Source organism: Sminthopsis crassicaudata, chromosome 1 (genome assembly GCF_048593235.1).
Source record: "Sminthopsis crassicaudata isolate SCR6 chromosome 1, ASM4859323v1, whole genome shotgun sequence".
In the NCBI taxonomy this organism is placed as follows: Eukaryota; Metazoa; Chordata; class Mammalia; order Dasyuromorphia; family Dasyuridae; genus Sminthopsis; species Sminthopsis crassicaudata.
This window is the reverse complement of record NC_133617.1, coordinates 76,914,409-76,930,324: the sequence shown is the minus strand read 5'-3', so window position 1 is coordinate 76,930,324 and position 15,916 is coordinate 76,914,409. Positions and strand designations below refer to the sequence as shown.

Sequence of the window (15,916 nt, the reverse complement as noted above, 5' to 3'; positions counted from 1 at the left end):
GCAGGGGAGGGAAGAGCTCTCCTAAGGAAGAGCGCTCTCCCCTTACACAAAGAGCTCTGGAGCCCCTCTGCCCGGCCTGCTTGTGGGTGGGAGTGATCCTAATCAACAACATGGATTCCAAGCTTGACTTTCTACTGATCCCCCACCCTCTGCCCACTACAATTAAAAGTCAGGGAGGAAACCCCAATGTCCTGGTGCCAACAGGTAGGGGAGGTGGTGAGCAGTCCCTCCATCTCCTCCACCCACACAGAAGCCTCCCAAAGATCCACAGGATAGGGTAGTCGTCTTCTCCAGGGAGGTTTAGGTTTGAGAAAACGGTATTCTCAGTCCTCAGTCCCATCAGTGGATCCCTACAAAGCAGCAGGCTGATTTTGCAACAGCTGCAATGGCAGGACACCAGGGGCTCCACCATTTCATTCCCATTATGGGCTCCAAGGGGAAACCAGGAAGGGCCAGTTCAGATTGACTTTGGGTTCCACATCAAATTAAGACCCCAGGGAGAGAACACAGCTTTCAGAATCAGAAAGACATGTTACCAGCTTTGCAATTTTTCAGCAAGTCACTTGAACCTTTTTTATCTTGGTTTCCTCAACTGTAAAGTGGGGGCAATAAAAATTTCTACCTCACAGGGTGGTTATGAGAATCAAACGAGACAATTTTTGTAAAGTGCTTTACAAACCTTAAAGTTCATATAATATATATAAGCTATTATTCTCAGAAAGAATGATGCTAGTTTTCTTTCAACCTGAAGGAGGACTTGCTGGAAGCAAAGCTGCTTTTTGAGAGCCATTACCATATCTCTTTTCCAGGAAGCCCTGTAGGATTCTGCCTGCTGCTGATTCCATAGGAAGATGGGCTGCTCTGTGGTAAAGGGCCTGCTGCTGCTGGGTCAGGGCCACCTTCAGGGTCTCTTTCTTTTGGGCCAGATCTTGGCCTAGTAGCATGAGTTTCTATAGAGACCTGCAAAGGACCTACCCAGATGATGAGCTACTTAACTGATCTCCCTACCTTTGTACTGACTCTGCTGGCTGTGAACCCTTCTAGAAGTCTGGTTCTCATGACCTTAAATCTAGGTTAGAAAATAACCATCAAAAAGACAAAAGCTTAGCCCCAAACATTCCTCTTATGTGCAACTGGTTGGCAGATGTGCAGACCAGAAACCTGGGGCTCAGGTTACCTGTGGACTATCTGCCCATTAAACATTTACATCAGGCCTGTCTGCCTACCTGCCTGCCCATCCATCCACCTGCCCCAGTGGGAGCAACTAAGTTGCCTGCTGATCCCTGGGGGCAGGGCAAAGGTAAGCAGTTCGAAAAACAGACAGGGCCAGCCTGGTGAGACCAGGGGCTGGAGCCAGTTCTGAATTTTTTGGTAAACTCTGGAAACTGAAATCCTGACCCTGAAGGCAATAATCTCAACGAAGGAAAATAAGCAGACCAAAAACACTTGTCCCTAGATAATACCCAAAAAGGAAGAAGGCCACTAAAAAGCAGACTACTTATCTCTATGGGAGTCCCATGAGTGAAAAAACCCAAGACAATTATTCACAAAAGACATTCCTGTGTAGGATGATACCATCATAGAACAGAAGTGCTAGAAGGGAATTCTGAGGGTAAATAATCACATCTTTTCTTGAATCATATTTTCTTTATAACATCTCCAACTAATGGTCACTGTTAACTTCTGTAATACAACTTCAGTGATGGGGAACTCTTGACTCATCATAAGACAGAACCTTTTAGTTTTGTGACAGAGTTAAGTGTGAGAAATTTCTCTCTTTACTTGAATTATGCTTCCTGGCAACTTTCACTTTTTTCTCCTAATTCTTCTTTCTAAGGGCTAGGAAAACAAGTTTAATCCTTCCATACAATAGTCCTTCAGATATCTGCATAGTATGTTCCTCCTAAATCTTCTGTTCTCCGAGGTAAACACAATCAGACCCATCCAATCCAGTCACAAAGCTGATTTCTGTCAATGTCCTTTTTAAAATGTGATGCCCCAAGCTGGACCCCTAATCTGGGCAGAGTGGAATAGACTCCTTTGCACTGGACATTCTGTTAATGCTGTCTAATAGATTAGTAGCCACTTTGTTTTGTTGGTTCATACTGGGCTTGCTCGCTCAGAAGCTCTCACAATTTTTTCCACAAAATTACAGAATTTCAAAGCTCAAAGGCCATCTAGGCCAAGCACTAAAGTATGGGAGCAAAAAACAGAAAGCTCTGTGGATAAAGGGAGTATTTTCATCACTGCTACAGGCAGACAGCAAAAGCTTCAGAAGAAAAAGGCAGATTTGGGAAGTGAACAGCTAGTTCCAAAGACAATATCTAGGATTTAGAGTGCTGGACCATAGTTTAAAATATAATAATAGCATTCTCTTCCCTAGGAATGTAGTATATATAACAAGGGTTGGTAAGAATATATATGTCTATAATATGAAAATAAGTTTTGCATGACTTAAGAAGTATAAAAAATATCATATTTCTTGCATTCTCAGTGGGTGGGAGAGGGTTGGAATTGAAATGTTTTTTAAAGTCTAAAATTGACAGAATGTAGAGCTAAGTGAAAACTCTGACCTGTTCCTCTACTCCCCAAAAAAAGTTTTTAAAAGAATGTATGTCTAGAGTTTTGCAAATCAAATCGAAAGATTGTCATAGTCAAAATCTAGAAGTCCCACAAGAGAAAACCACAACAAATAAAAAAATACAACAATCATTCAAAAAAGATGTGTACTTCCCAATCCATCTATTTTTGTCCGCCTGCATTTTTTATTTCTTTCACAGGCTAATTGTACACTATTTCAAAGTCCGATTCTTTTTGTACAGCAAAATAACTGTTTGGACATTATACATATATTGTATTTAATTTATACTTTAACATATTTAAAATGTATTGGTAGACCTGCCACCTGGGGGAAGGGGTGGAGGGAAGGAGGGGAAAAGTTGGAACAAAAGGTTTTGCAATTGTCAATGCTGAAATTACCTATGCATATATCTTGTAAATAAAAAGCTATTTAAAAAAAAAAAAAAAAAAAAAAGGATGTGTACTAAGGAACTCAGAGTCACATAAGGCTTGAAAGCTTTTACTAAAAAACCAGAGATTTTGATATACAATGTACTAAAAACAAAAGATAAGAGTTTAAAAAGAAGAATAAAACAGTATGATCTTACAAGGGAAAAAAGATGGATCATTAATGGAAAAGGACTCATGTATTCTGCTAAAAACCAAAACAAAACAGAGCTGAAGTAGGAATTTAAAAATACAAATATAAGTCCAGTAAAAGTTAGAAGACAGATTTAATTGAGTTTATTCATTTATTTTTTTTGTTTATTAATCTATTTATTTATTATTTGAGTGTAATGATACAGATTAATAGGAGAGAAAATATAAGTGCCCTTTGAGACTCTTTAAGTCTCTAAAGGGTCCTGGGAGGTTTTCTACCAAGATGTTTACCTGAAAGAAGGGCAGGTTGCTTAGGTCTTACATATCTAGCAAAACCTTGAAGTTTGAGCTAGTCCAAATAATGAGAGATATTTAATGAGAAACTATGGTAAATGACATCTACCTTCCCAGAAGTGTACAAAAGGTCAGATAGCAGTTCAGGAACAAGCAAAAGCCTATTCTTATCACTACTCTATCTCACCTCACCTTACAAAAAGCCAGTATCTTTTAGTACAAGCAGGATCTGCAAATCTCTGTTTCAAGGCAGCAAAAATAGACCTACCCACCCTTCCCACAGGACTCATGATGCTCAAAAGTCCCCAAGGAGCCTCAGCAATCATTAGTCTGTGCAGTGTTGCCCAGTTCAGGGGCAGCAGTGCTTGCAGGGGAACAGGACAGCCCATGCTCAGAGGCTCTGAGGTCACTAAACATCCTGTTTGACCTCAAAGATCCAAGGGTATTTAAAACTGGAAGGCAGAGATTGGTCATGACTTAGAAGCACAGCAAAATGGAGTCTGGCAGTAGTTCAATGCTGAAACTAAGGAAATGAAATTAGAAAGATAAGTTAAAGAAAATTCCCACACATATCAATGATTATTGTAAATCTGATTCCCTAACAGCCACAAAGGAAAAATGACTTTCCACAAGGACTCTACGAATACTTAGTTGAAATGAACCAAGAGATTATTATAAAAAAAAAAAAAACTCTAGAGAAACATAATTGGAAGGAGAATAAGTAGAAGATAAAATGGTATATACCTTATTCAAGAAAGGGAATCCCTGAAAAGTAGAATAGAACAAATAGAAATCAGTGGCTCCAAGAGATGTAAGAAATAGTGGAACAAAATCAAAAGATTGGGGAAAAAAAAAAAAAAGAAAATTATATTGCAAAAACAATCGATCACAAAAACAAGTCTGCGAAGGTCCATTTTAGCTCTTCTGAAGGGCTCAGAATAAGTCCTTAAATGTGAAGATCTGGGCTAGCTCCTCTGAAGGGCTCAGAATAAGTCCTTGTCAGGATAAGCAAAAGTCCTTGCCCCACGTTGTGGGCGCCAATATGTAATATTGTATTATGTCACTCCTCCAAAAACAAAAGAAAGGGGGAGCCACAGGCAACCCTAGAGAACTTCTAAATTTAGTTCTCTATACCATTAATTTTCTAATTTTTGACAAAGATGCGCTGGCTGCAGCAGACAGGTTTTATAACCCACCAGAAGGGCAGTGTCCACTGCAAGCAGCTCCACTGTCCTTAGATGTGAAGAGACCCAGAAACTGGTGAATAGAAGAGACCAGATAAGTTAACTGCCTGGGGGAGAGGGTTTGCTTATATTTCTTCAGATGGAGAAGGAATCAAATAGGTGCCAACAAGCCATATTCTCCTTGTCCGTCAGAGAGAGACAGAAAAAGAGAAAGACCTCAAAACAAAGGAGAAAATCTAAGAAACATCTAACACTGAAAGAGCATGGCTAATAAGAAGACTGTTAAAGAACTTTAAAACCAGCAGGAATCATTGGATTTCCTAATACAAGATGAGACTAATGGACAATGGGCTTATGGACATTTATAAATTCTCAATTTATGATTATTTGATCATGTTATTTGTTACATACTTCTAGTATGTGTTGTTACTATGTGTTTATGTGTAATGCCTCCCAGATTAATGGATTTATGTTTCAAGGTCATGACCACCCTATGTTCTAAATCAAAAAAAAGGGGAAGATGTTAGGTTCTTACTAAGTGTTAATGAGATAATGAGATGATAGGTTCTTACTAAGTGCTGAGTCTGTACTTAACAATTCTCTAGTTCCGGCCTTTACTGGGAGTTTTACGCCTGCGAACTTCTGGGGAGGAGCTTACATGTTTAAGAGGAGCAAGTTCATTGGTTGAAGTATTTTTTCCCAGAAGCCCCTGAATTATTCGACGCCCATTCCCTGGGAGGATAAAAGAAGCAACATTGAGCACGGGAGGGGAGAGTCTACTCTAGGTCAGAGTTGGCGGCTCGCTATAGGAAGAAAAATCTGGCTGAGAGATTGAATTGAGACAGCAGATCTCCTCCCAGAGAGCGATCTATCGGCAGTTTCTGGAGACAACAGAATATTACACAAATCAATAAGAATTATTTAAGGATCACTGGACTTCTTGAAAAACATGATTTTAAAAAGTCTAAGCACTGTATTTGAAGAAACCATAACTGAAAATTTTCTAAATCTATCAGAATCAGAGACAAAGTAAAGAAAGAATCTACCAATTTTACTTTCTGATAGACACAACAAAAGTCAAAGTCCCAGGAATGTTACAGCCAAACTCTAGAATTACCACATCAAAGAAAAAAAAAAAAAAAAAAATACAGCAAGCATCCAGAAAGAAGCAGTTCAAATACCAAGGAATTACAATCAGGTTCACAAAAGACCTGGTCACAAAGAGTTGGACATGACTAAAATGAATGAACAACATAACCTTCCATTTCCCTCTGCAATCCAGTGACATCAACCTCCTGGCTATTTTTCTTCTTCTTTTTTTTGGGGGGGAGGGGTGTGTGTGTGTGATGTGGAGGTGAGACAATTGGGATTAAGTGATTTGCCCAAGATTACACAGCTAGGAAGTGTTAAGTGTCTGAAGCTGGATTTGAACCCAGATCCTCCTGACACCACAGTTCTATCCACTGTGCCATCTAGCTATCCCATCTTACTATTCTTAAAATAAGGCACCATCACCCCACTCTGAGCATTTGCTATTGCTGTTCCTATGCCTGGAACACTTCACCCTCACCTCTTCCTCCCCATTTCCCTGACTTCAGCTAAAATCCAACTTTCCAGGGGCAGCTAGGTGGCGCAGTGGATAGAGCACTAGCCTTGAATTCAGGAGAACCTGAGTTCAAATGTGATCTCAGACACTTAACACTCCCTAGCTGTGTGACCCTGGGCAAGTCACTTAACCCCAGCCTCAGGGGGGAAAAAAATCCAACTTTCCATTGGAAGCATTTTCTGATCCCCCTTAGTGCCTTTTCTTCTGATTATCTCCAATTTGTTGCCTGTATGTGTATACATATACATGTATATGTGTGTATACTGCACACACCTATATCTATCTATATCTATTTTTTTTGTGTGTGTGTGTAGTTGTGTGCATGCTATTTCTTCTAATAGCTTTTTGAGTCCTTGAGAGAACAGTGAATTAGGGGTGGAGGTGGGAGAGAAAGATATCTTTCAATGTTATGTTCAGTACAGTATCTGGCATATACTAGGTGTTTAACAAATGTTTTGTTGACTATCCACCCTTCGGGTATAGTTGTTCAACCAGTTCTGAATACAACTATAAGTACTGACATTCCGTCTATATATTTCTATATTGTTCATAAGGGAAAGAGGCTTTGCCATTGTTGAAATCCAGGCACACCATACTTAAAGCATTATTTTCAATAATAAAGATCCAGTTATTTTAAAATTTATGGGAAAGGCAGAAAAGGTAGGTGAAATCTCACCAATCCAGGAAAAATAAAGGGAAAACTCCTTAAAAGCATTGATGTGAATTCAGAGAAAGTTTTCTAGTGAACTCAGATTTTGAAAGGCTTTATCAAAACCTCCCCCCCAAAAAAAAACTAACAAAAATAAGTTTATATATAAAATTTAATTTCCATTTCTAAAGAAATTATATATTTTTGTTATGCCATAAAAATATGGCAAAACTAAAATGGTCCATCAAATTCTTCTATTTTCACTCAAAGTAAATTGTTTCATTCTAAATACAAAAAGATTCAGGAATGACAATATGTTCTAAAATTTTGTTTGAGTTCAATATCAAACTCACCAGTCTATACTTTTTAGAATTCATTATCTTCTCATGTAAAAACAAAAACCAATACCAAAAAAACCAAAACTTTTTCTCTCCCCATTTCTGGTCTTCTAGCACCTCTGAAATTATTCATAATTGAGAGTGATTTGTCAGTCACATTTAGGATATTGATCAGTATCCAGAGATGTAATTGATCCAAATTAGTAGACTCAAACTCATTTAAAGTCAATAGGTATTCTCTTACTATCTCTTTACTATAATCATTTTCAATTTTCTCCTATTTCTGTTAATATTCTTTACTTCTCAGTCTCAATTGAAACCAAATAGTAGGACAGTTTTACTTTCTTTTAGCAACCCAATAAGAGTTAAAATATTATTTCTTTTCCTTTTACTTCTTTGAACATAGCTTCAAAATTCTTTTTGTACTTAGCATTTTCACAAAGCTTAGTTCTCTTTACAATACTATTCCATTCTTGTATTCTTTCTCAGTTATATGCCCAACATACACAAGTCCTTTTGAATCTGAGCTTGACAGGTTTTATGTTGTGTAATTCTGATCTTTTTTTCTGTATTTCCCTTTTTTCCTCATCAGAATTTTATTCTTGAATGCATCCCATTTTTCTTGAGCTTCCCTTTAAAAAACAAATTGGGTCTTGTGAACATCCTATTTTCACATTCTTCTCCATCTCAGGAATTCTAGAATTACATTACATCATCATGTATTTTTGCAAGATTTCTGTCATTTCTGCTTTAACCAACCAATTCTCCTTTTTATTGGCTAGAATTAAGCTGTTTTGCTGGGTTTTTTTTTTTTTTAAACTCTTGGGAAAACTCTGTAAGCTAAGTTAGAAACTTATCCTCATATTTTCAACAGAATGAGGTTTTACACTATAGCAGATATCCATTTCTGACCAATCTCATGTTTAATTTAAACTTTGTGATTTGTATTAGAAGCTTATCTATTTGCTTTGATATTTTTGGTGATCTATATTATATTTCCTCAAAAATATAATTTCTGTTTCTTCTTTTATCCCTAACCAATTGCTTTCTATCATACTTCCTTGATTTCCACATAGTTTTATCTTTTTGACACACAAAAAAAGCTCTACCACAACTTTTATTAAAGCTTTTTTGAATCAGTAAAATCTGCTTCTCCCCACCATTGAAAATTAAAGAAAAACAAAATCTCTGTTACAAACATGTATAGTCAAATAAAATTTTTCAAAGTGGACATCCCAAGAATATTCTGTTTCATTCTGCATTCTAGGTCTTTCATTTCTCTATCAGGAGGTAAGCAGAATATTTCATCACTAGTCCTTTGGAGTCTTAGTTGGTCACTATATTGATCAAAGTTCCTATATTCAAAGTTGTTTTTATCATACTAATGTCACAGTACAAATTGTTTTTCTGATTCTGCTCATTCACTCTGTATCAGTTCATACAAGTCTTCCAAGATTTCTTTAAGTATCCCTTTCATTTTTTTTTTTTTAACAGCATAATAGTACTCTATCATATTTATGTAACAACTTGTTCAGGCAGTCATCAATTTATGGGCACACCTTCAGAATCCAAACCTTTACATAAAAAGAGTTATATTTTTGTACATCCTGAGTTTGTTTGCTCAGGACTAATCCCTCCCTTAATTCATCTTTTCTTTAATTCCTTCCTACTTCCTGTTGAGTTATATTTATTCTATACCAACTGGATGTGTATATTCTTCCATTCTTTTACCAGTTCAGATGAAAGTTGAGTTCAGTGTTAGCCAATCCTTCCCTACTCTCTCCTTCTTGTTTGTATAAATGTATATTTGTGCACTCTGATCATGTAAGATAATTTCTCCTAATTTTCTTGTCTTCTCTCCTTTCCTCCCTGTATCTAGAATCTTTGTAGACAAATGAATGAGCAAAAGAAAGGTGATAAGATTCTTCTGAATGCCTGCTTTCCAGGATGATAATGCCTAAGGCTACCAAAAATCCAGAAGGGAAGAGCTGAAACATAAGCCTGAGATATTGCAGAACTTCATGACCAGTTTGTAATGGAGAAAAAAAGGTTGAAAAATGATAAGCTTAATTTGTGAATCTATACTAGTAATTATTATTATATTTCTTGGATTTGCTTTAAAAGTGCATTTAGAAAGAAATAAAAATCAATTGGGAATGATTGAACAAGTTGTTATATATGATTGTGATGGATAACTATTGTTATCCATAACTGAAAGAAAGGTTATTACGCAAAAGCAGAACAGTGTACACAGTAACTGCAATATTGTATACTATTCTGAATGACAACTATTCTCACCTATCCAATGATCTAAGACAATTAATTCTAAAGTACCTATGATGAAAGGTGCTGTGCACCATCACAGTAAGAACTGGTAGAGCCCAAATGCAGATTGGAAATACTTTTTCTTAACTTTCTTTGCTTTTCTTTTTTTTTGGTCTGGGTTTTCTTTCACAGAATGACCAGACTTGTATAACCCATGTCAAATTGCTTGCATTCTTAAGAGAGGGGAGTGAAAAGGCAGAGAATTTAGAACTCAAAATTTGAAAAAAAGAATATTAAGATTGTTTTAATATGTAATTAGAAAAAAATTAAATATTGAATTTTTTTAAAAGGAATAAAAATAAAAGTACATTTTGTGGCTTTATTAATTGTTATAGCTAAATCCTATAAAGTATTATCTTTTGACTTATCTATCAACTATGTGAAAGACTGTAATGACTGAGATTTATAATGTTGTTATAAACATGCATAATTTAAATTATTTAAATAGAATGCATCCTAGTTTTCAAAAAATCATGAGTAAAAAAATCACTGAAATGTTTAAAAAAAGTATGGAAAAGAAAAATTAGGGAAAAAAAAGAGCAATCCAAGAAATTATGAAAATAAAGTAAACCAACTGGAGAAAGAGTGTCAAAAACTTGAAGAGAATAATTCCTTTAAAACTAGTATTAGACAGGGGGGGGAGTAATGACATCCTTACACACCAAGAAATTATAAAACAAAATGAAAAGGATGAAAAAATAGAAGAGAAAGTAAAATAATGGATATGGAGAACAGATCAAGAGACTATAAGAACAGTCAGACTATCTGAAAAAATACAATAAAAAATCTTGATACAATATTATAAGAAATTGTTAAGGAAAAGTGTAAAAAAGTTTTAGAATAAAAGACAAAGCAGAAATAGAAAAAATCCACCTTGATTGTCATCTGAAAGAGATCCCAGGGAGAAAACTTATAGGAATGTTATAGTTAAGTTTCAAAGCTCCCAGGTTAAAGAGAAAATATTGGAAGCAACAAGAAAAAAAAATTTAAATATTATGGAGCTACAATAAGAATTACACAATATCTAGCAGCTATTACACTGAAGGGACCATAAGACTTAGAATATTATATTCCAGAGGGAAAAAGAGCTGGGATTATGACCAAGGGTAATTTAGCCAGCAAAGTTAAGTTATAATCTTGAATGAAAAAAACAAAAATTTAAAGACTTTCAGGTTTTTGTGACAAAACTTAAGGGACATATAACATATGACATATAACATCCAGGAGAAATATACCTTAAAGACCAATTACAAGGAACTTAATATATGTGAACTTTGTATATGTAAAAATATTAGCAGTATTGTTATGATTGTCATTATTTTTAGGTAGTTTGAAAGAAATCTATGGGCTAATCTGAGTAAGATGGGATCATCCTAAAAAAATAAAATAAAACTGTAGGGAGAGATAAAAAAGAATTATCTCATACAAATGAGACATAAAAGAAAAAACTGATGCAGAAGAAGCTAGTAGAGTGGAGAGTTGGTAGTACTGGAATCTTATTCTCATCATGAATGGGTTAAAGAGGGAGCTATATACATTACATATATATTTATATGTATTATAAAAGTATTCTAAATTCAGAAAGAAATACGAGGGCAAGGGGATAGGTGGGGGGAGAGGAAAAGGGAAGGACTTTTAGAAGGCTGTATAAGTTAAGGAATAGGAGGACAAGGTAGTGAGTAGAAATAAAGCAGAGGAGTGAAGAGAAATGAGGTAAATAGGATAAAGATAGTGAGGAAAAATAGGAATAAGGAAAATACACAGCAAGTAATTGTAATTAAGAATATGGAATGAAGTTACGCATAAAATTGAAATGGATAACAGATTAAACATTTGAATTCCACTATATGTTGCTTTCAAGAAACAAAAATGAGAGATATAAATAAAAATAAAATAAAGGTCAGGAATATATAAATGTATGTGTATATAAATTATGTATTTATGCATTTATGATATACATAATATTATGTATATAAAAAGAACAGTAATCATGATCTCAAAGTTAAAGGTAAAATAGAGTTAGTTAAAAGAGAAAAAAAAGAGAAACTACACTATATGTCAGCAATATTATTCAGTATTGTGTAAGACCATTTAAAATACCTCGACAGCATAAAATACCTGAGTGCATATCTGCCGAATGAGATACAGGAACTACATGAACATTAACATAAAAACACTTTTTATGCTAATAAACTCAGATCTAAAGAAATGAAATAATATTTATTGTTCATGGGAAGGTAAAGCAAATATAATTTTTAAAATTAGAATTTTACCTGTCTATTCAATGTAATTCATTTTATTGAGTTAGAAAATAAAATAACAAAAGTTTATCTAGTAGACTAAAAGGTCAAGAACTTAAAAAAAAAAAAACAGAAAAAAAAAGTAGAGGAAGTAGATTCAGCAGTAGTTGTGAGGTCAAGAGGAAGGTCACAGTACATTGGGTGAAATGACAGGCTGGGATTTGCACTGATGAAATCATAGGTACACTGTAGTAACTAAATAATATAAGGTCTTATATTCATAACCATTAAATTTCATCTTATTCGATTTGGCCCAATATGTCAGCCTGCCAAGACTTTGGAATTCCTTTTCTTTAAGAAGGCCACCATTCCTTTAATAAAAACATATAATCTGAAAGTTCCATATTCTCTCTCTCCTCTTCTTTCTTTCCTTCCTTCCTTTCTTTTTCTATTTTCCTTCTCTCCTTCTCTCTCTCTTTCATTAAATCAGGACATCTATGATACTGTTCTTTATGACCTCTTAAAGACTAATGATAGTGACTAAACAGAGAACTGAAAAGAACTTCAGAGATCATCTAGTCCATACCATACCTAAATAACATTCCCTAGTTAGAACAAACAGAAATATGGTATTCAGTTCTGATCAGCATATTTTAGAATGGACAAAGATAACCAGGAAGGTAATTAGGGTGGTAAGGGGGCTGAGAATTATGTTATATTGAGATTGGTTGAACTGTGGTTCTTTAATTTGGAGAAGAGACTTAAGGGAAGGAGGGAGACAAAATGGTAACCATCAAATACTTAAAAGCTGTCAAGTGGATGAGGCTCCATACAGCATAATTAGGAACACTGAGTGAATTCTATAAACACAAATTTTGGATGAATGTAAGAAAAAGTTTCCAAACAGTTAGAGCTGTCCAAAAGTGTAATGTACTAACTCAGGCACAAACGATCTCATCACTGAAGATCTTCAAGAGGAAACTAGATTTGAGATATGTTAGGGATGTTGTAAAGGAGAAGTATCAAACATACAGCCCCCCTGGATCACATACAACTCACAACATTCCTGAGTATATCCAAGTTAGATTAAAATGTAATTGAGAAACATTTAACAAAATATATACATATATATATGAAAACTTTGCATTTAAAACAAAGTCAATATGTGGCCCACTAGGATCCTTATATGCGGATTAGAAGCTCCTATTTCTATTTGAGTTTGGCATCACTGTTGTGGAGGGTATTTAGTATAAGTTGGAATAAATGAACTAAAACCTGATATCCTGATTCTGAAACTTATATGTGTTGTTCTGCTAAACTCACTCACAAGGGCTACTAGCTATTTTTAAGGGTAGTGTTGCTGGGTTTCTAGGAAAAACAGGTTGTTAACTATATTAATACAATGTAGTTATTACAGTGAAACTCCACTCCTCTTTCCTTCCTATTCTAAGATGTCTTAAACTAAGAGAATCTTAAGAGGTTGAAATGGACTTTAAAGGAATCTAGTCTATCTTCCCATTTAGGACAGGATTCTGCTCTTCAGCATCCAGGTGGGTAATCATTTAACTTCTGCCTGAAGATTGTAGCACCACAATACCAAGTGCCTGTTTTGGATATTTCACACTAGATGTTTCAGAAACATCTCAAACATGTCCAAAACAGGACCCATTACCTTTCTCCAAAAACTCACACATCTTCCAAATTTCCTTATTTCTATGGAGGATATCACTCCCTTGGCTTTCTCCTTGCCTTATTCTCCCTCATAAATCCAATCAGTTGTCAAATTTGCCATTTCTACCACCAAACATCTTGGTCCTTATTACTTTTTATCTGAATTATTGCAATGGTCTAGTATAACTGGTCTCCTTGTCTCAAGTGTCTTCTCTTTTTAATACAACTTTCATATAGTTGCCAAAGTGGATTTTCATTAAGCACAGAAATGACCACGTCACTTCCTTTTTCAGTAAACTCTAATGACTTTCTATTGTCTTTAGGATATAAAATAAATCTTTTATATTATTTTTAAAGCCCTCCACGACTTAGTATGATTCAACACATCTTTTTAGACTCTTTATAATTATTCCCTTTAATGCTCCATGCTCCATCAGAAGAAGCCAATCAAATTGGCCTTTTCCCTGTCCCTCCCATTACCATGCCTTTGCACTCCCAGTCCTTTGCACTAGTGGTCTAGTGTTCTAGAAGACACTTCTTTTCTCACTTTAAGATTTAGATCTAGCACCAACTAGTACACACATCTTTTCATCTTCAACTACTAGTGGTTTCCCTCTGATTCTTATACTTATTTCATGAAACGTCTATTAAGTGCCTTGTGCTGGGCACAAAGATCCCGTAGATTTTTCCTTCTTCAGATTAAATACCTCTATTTCCTTTAAAGTGATTTTCAGACATCAACTTAAGGACCCTCAATAGGCAGAGCTAGTTGTCTCCCCTGGCTTGTCCCAAATTGTCCAAGTACATAAATGTGTTACCAGAATCATACACAATATGCCCAAGGGGTTTGTCTAATTCAGAGGACATAAGGAATAGCATTTCCCTTGTAGATACTAGGCTGCTATTAATGCAACTTGAGATAACATTAGCTTTTTTGGCTGTTGTGTTATTGTTAGTTGATATTGGGAAGCTAAGTAAAGCAGTGGAGAGTGACAGGCCTGGAATCAGAAAGATCCATCTTCCTGAATTCAAATTATTAGCTGTGTGACTCTAGGAAAGTCACTTAACCCTATTTGTCTCCATTTCCATCTATAAAAAGTAGATTAGGAAATGGCAAACCACTCTAGTGTCTTTTGCCAAGAAAATCCCAAATGGGGTTACAAAGAATCAGAAACAACTGAAAATGAACAATGGCAACACAGGAGTTCAAGGATGCCTCCATTGTCCATTTCTCTAAAAGAAAAGGAAAGAGGTTATCCTGTGACAATCACAAATAAGTTTCTCAGTCATTGCTGGCAAGATGCTTGCAAAGTCCTCCTTAATAAGTTGATCCTTCACCTGGAAGATAGTCATTTACACAAGAGTCAGTGTAGCTTTATAAAGAGGCGAAGAAAGATCACTATGGTGTTTTCTGCTCAACAACTCCAGGAGAAATTCCAGGAACAGAACAGAGGTCTGTACGTGATGTTTTTTGACCTCACTGAGGCCGCTGATATTGTGGATCATGAAGGCTTATAGAAGATCATGGCAAAATGGGATTGCCTGGAGAAACCAGTATTGTCTATCAGTTTCAGGACAGCATGTTTGTTCAGGTTCTAGGTATTGGATGATGCTCTCTTGCTTTCCAGTCACTATCAGAGTGAAACAAGGCTATGTGTTTACTCTTGCACTTTTTAACAAGATGTTTTCTTTGATGTTGGATGCCTTCAAGAAGGACAAAAATGGCATCAGGGTCCACTACCACACTGAAGATAAATTATTTACCTTGAAAAGGTTATTAAGTCAAGGCTAAAGTGAAGGGAGATTTGGTGTGTAATTTTGGGAACTTAATGCTGCCTCTGAAATTGAGATGCAACAAAATAAAGATCAATCCTCTGCTGCTTGTGCTAATATTGGCTTGACAATAAACATCAAGAAAACAGAGACTATTCACCAGCCAACACTGTACCATCCATATGTGGAACCATCAATTATAAAAAATGGAAAAATTTTGAAAAATATGGATAAGTTCACTTATCTTGGCACTATACTTCTCAGAGATGTACATATGAGGAGGTTGATGTACTCATTACCAGAGTTAGCTCATTGTTTTGAAGACTCCGAAGGAAAGTGTGGGAAAGAAGTATTGGGGTGCCTACCAAACTGAAGGTTGACAGAAACCTTGTGCTGACCTTATTGTTGCATGCCCATAACCCCTGGACCATGTGAGGAACTGAATCACTTCCATTTGAATTGCCTTAGAAAGATTCTGAATATCACCTGGCAAAATAAGGTACTTGGACACTGAGATCCTTTCTTAAACTAAATTGCTAAGCATTCAAACTCCACTGCAGAGCACACAGCTCTGATGGGCTGGACACATTATTCAAGTGTCAAATATGTATTTGCCAAAAGACTATTTTATGGAGAACTCACACAAGGCAAGCACTCACATGAAGAAGTGCTAAAAG

General features: G+C 35.7%; 1 protein-coding gene across 5 annotated transcripts in view; it reads right to left on the bottom strand.

Annotated features, from left to right (window-relative positions):
* LOC141539895 (alanine aminotransferase 1-like) overlaps positions 1-15,916 on the bottom strand; it is a 137,254-nt gene that overhangs the window by 14,255 nt on the left and 107,083 nt on the right. The window lies entirely within an intron of this gene.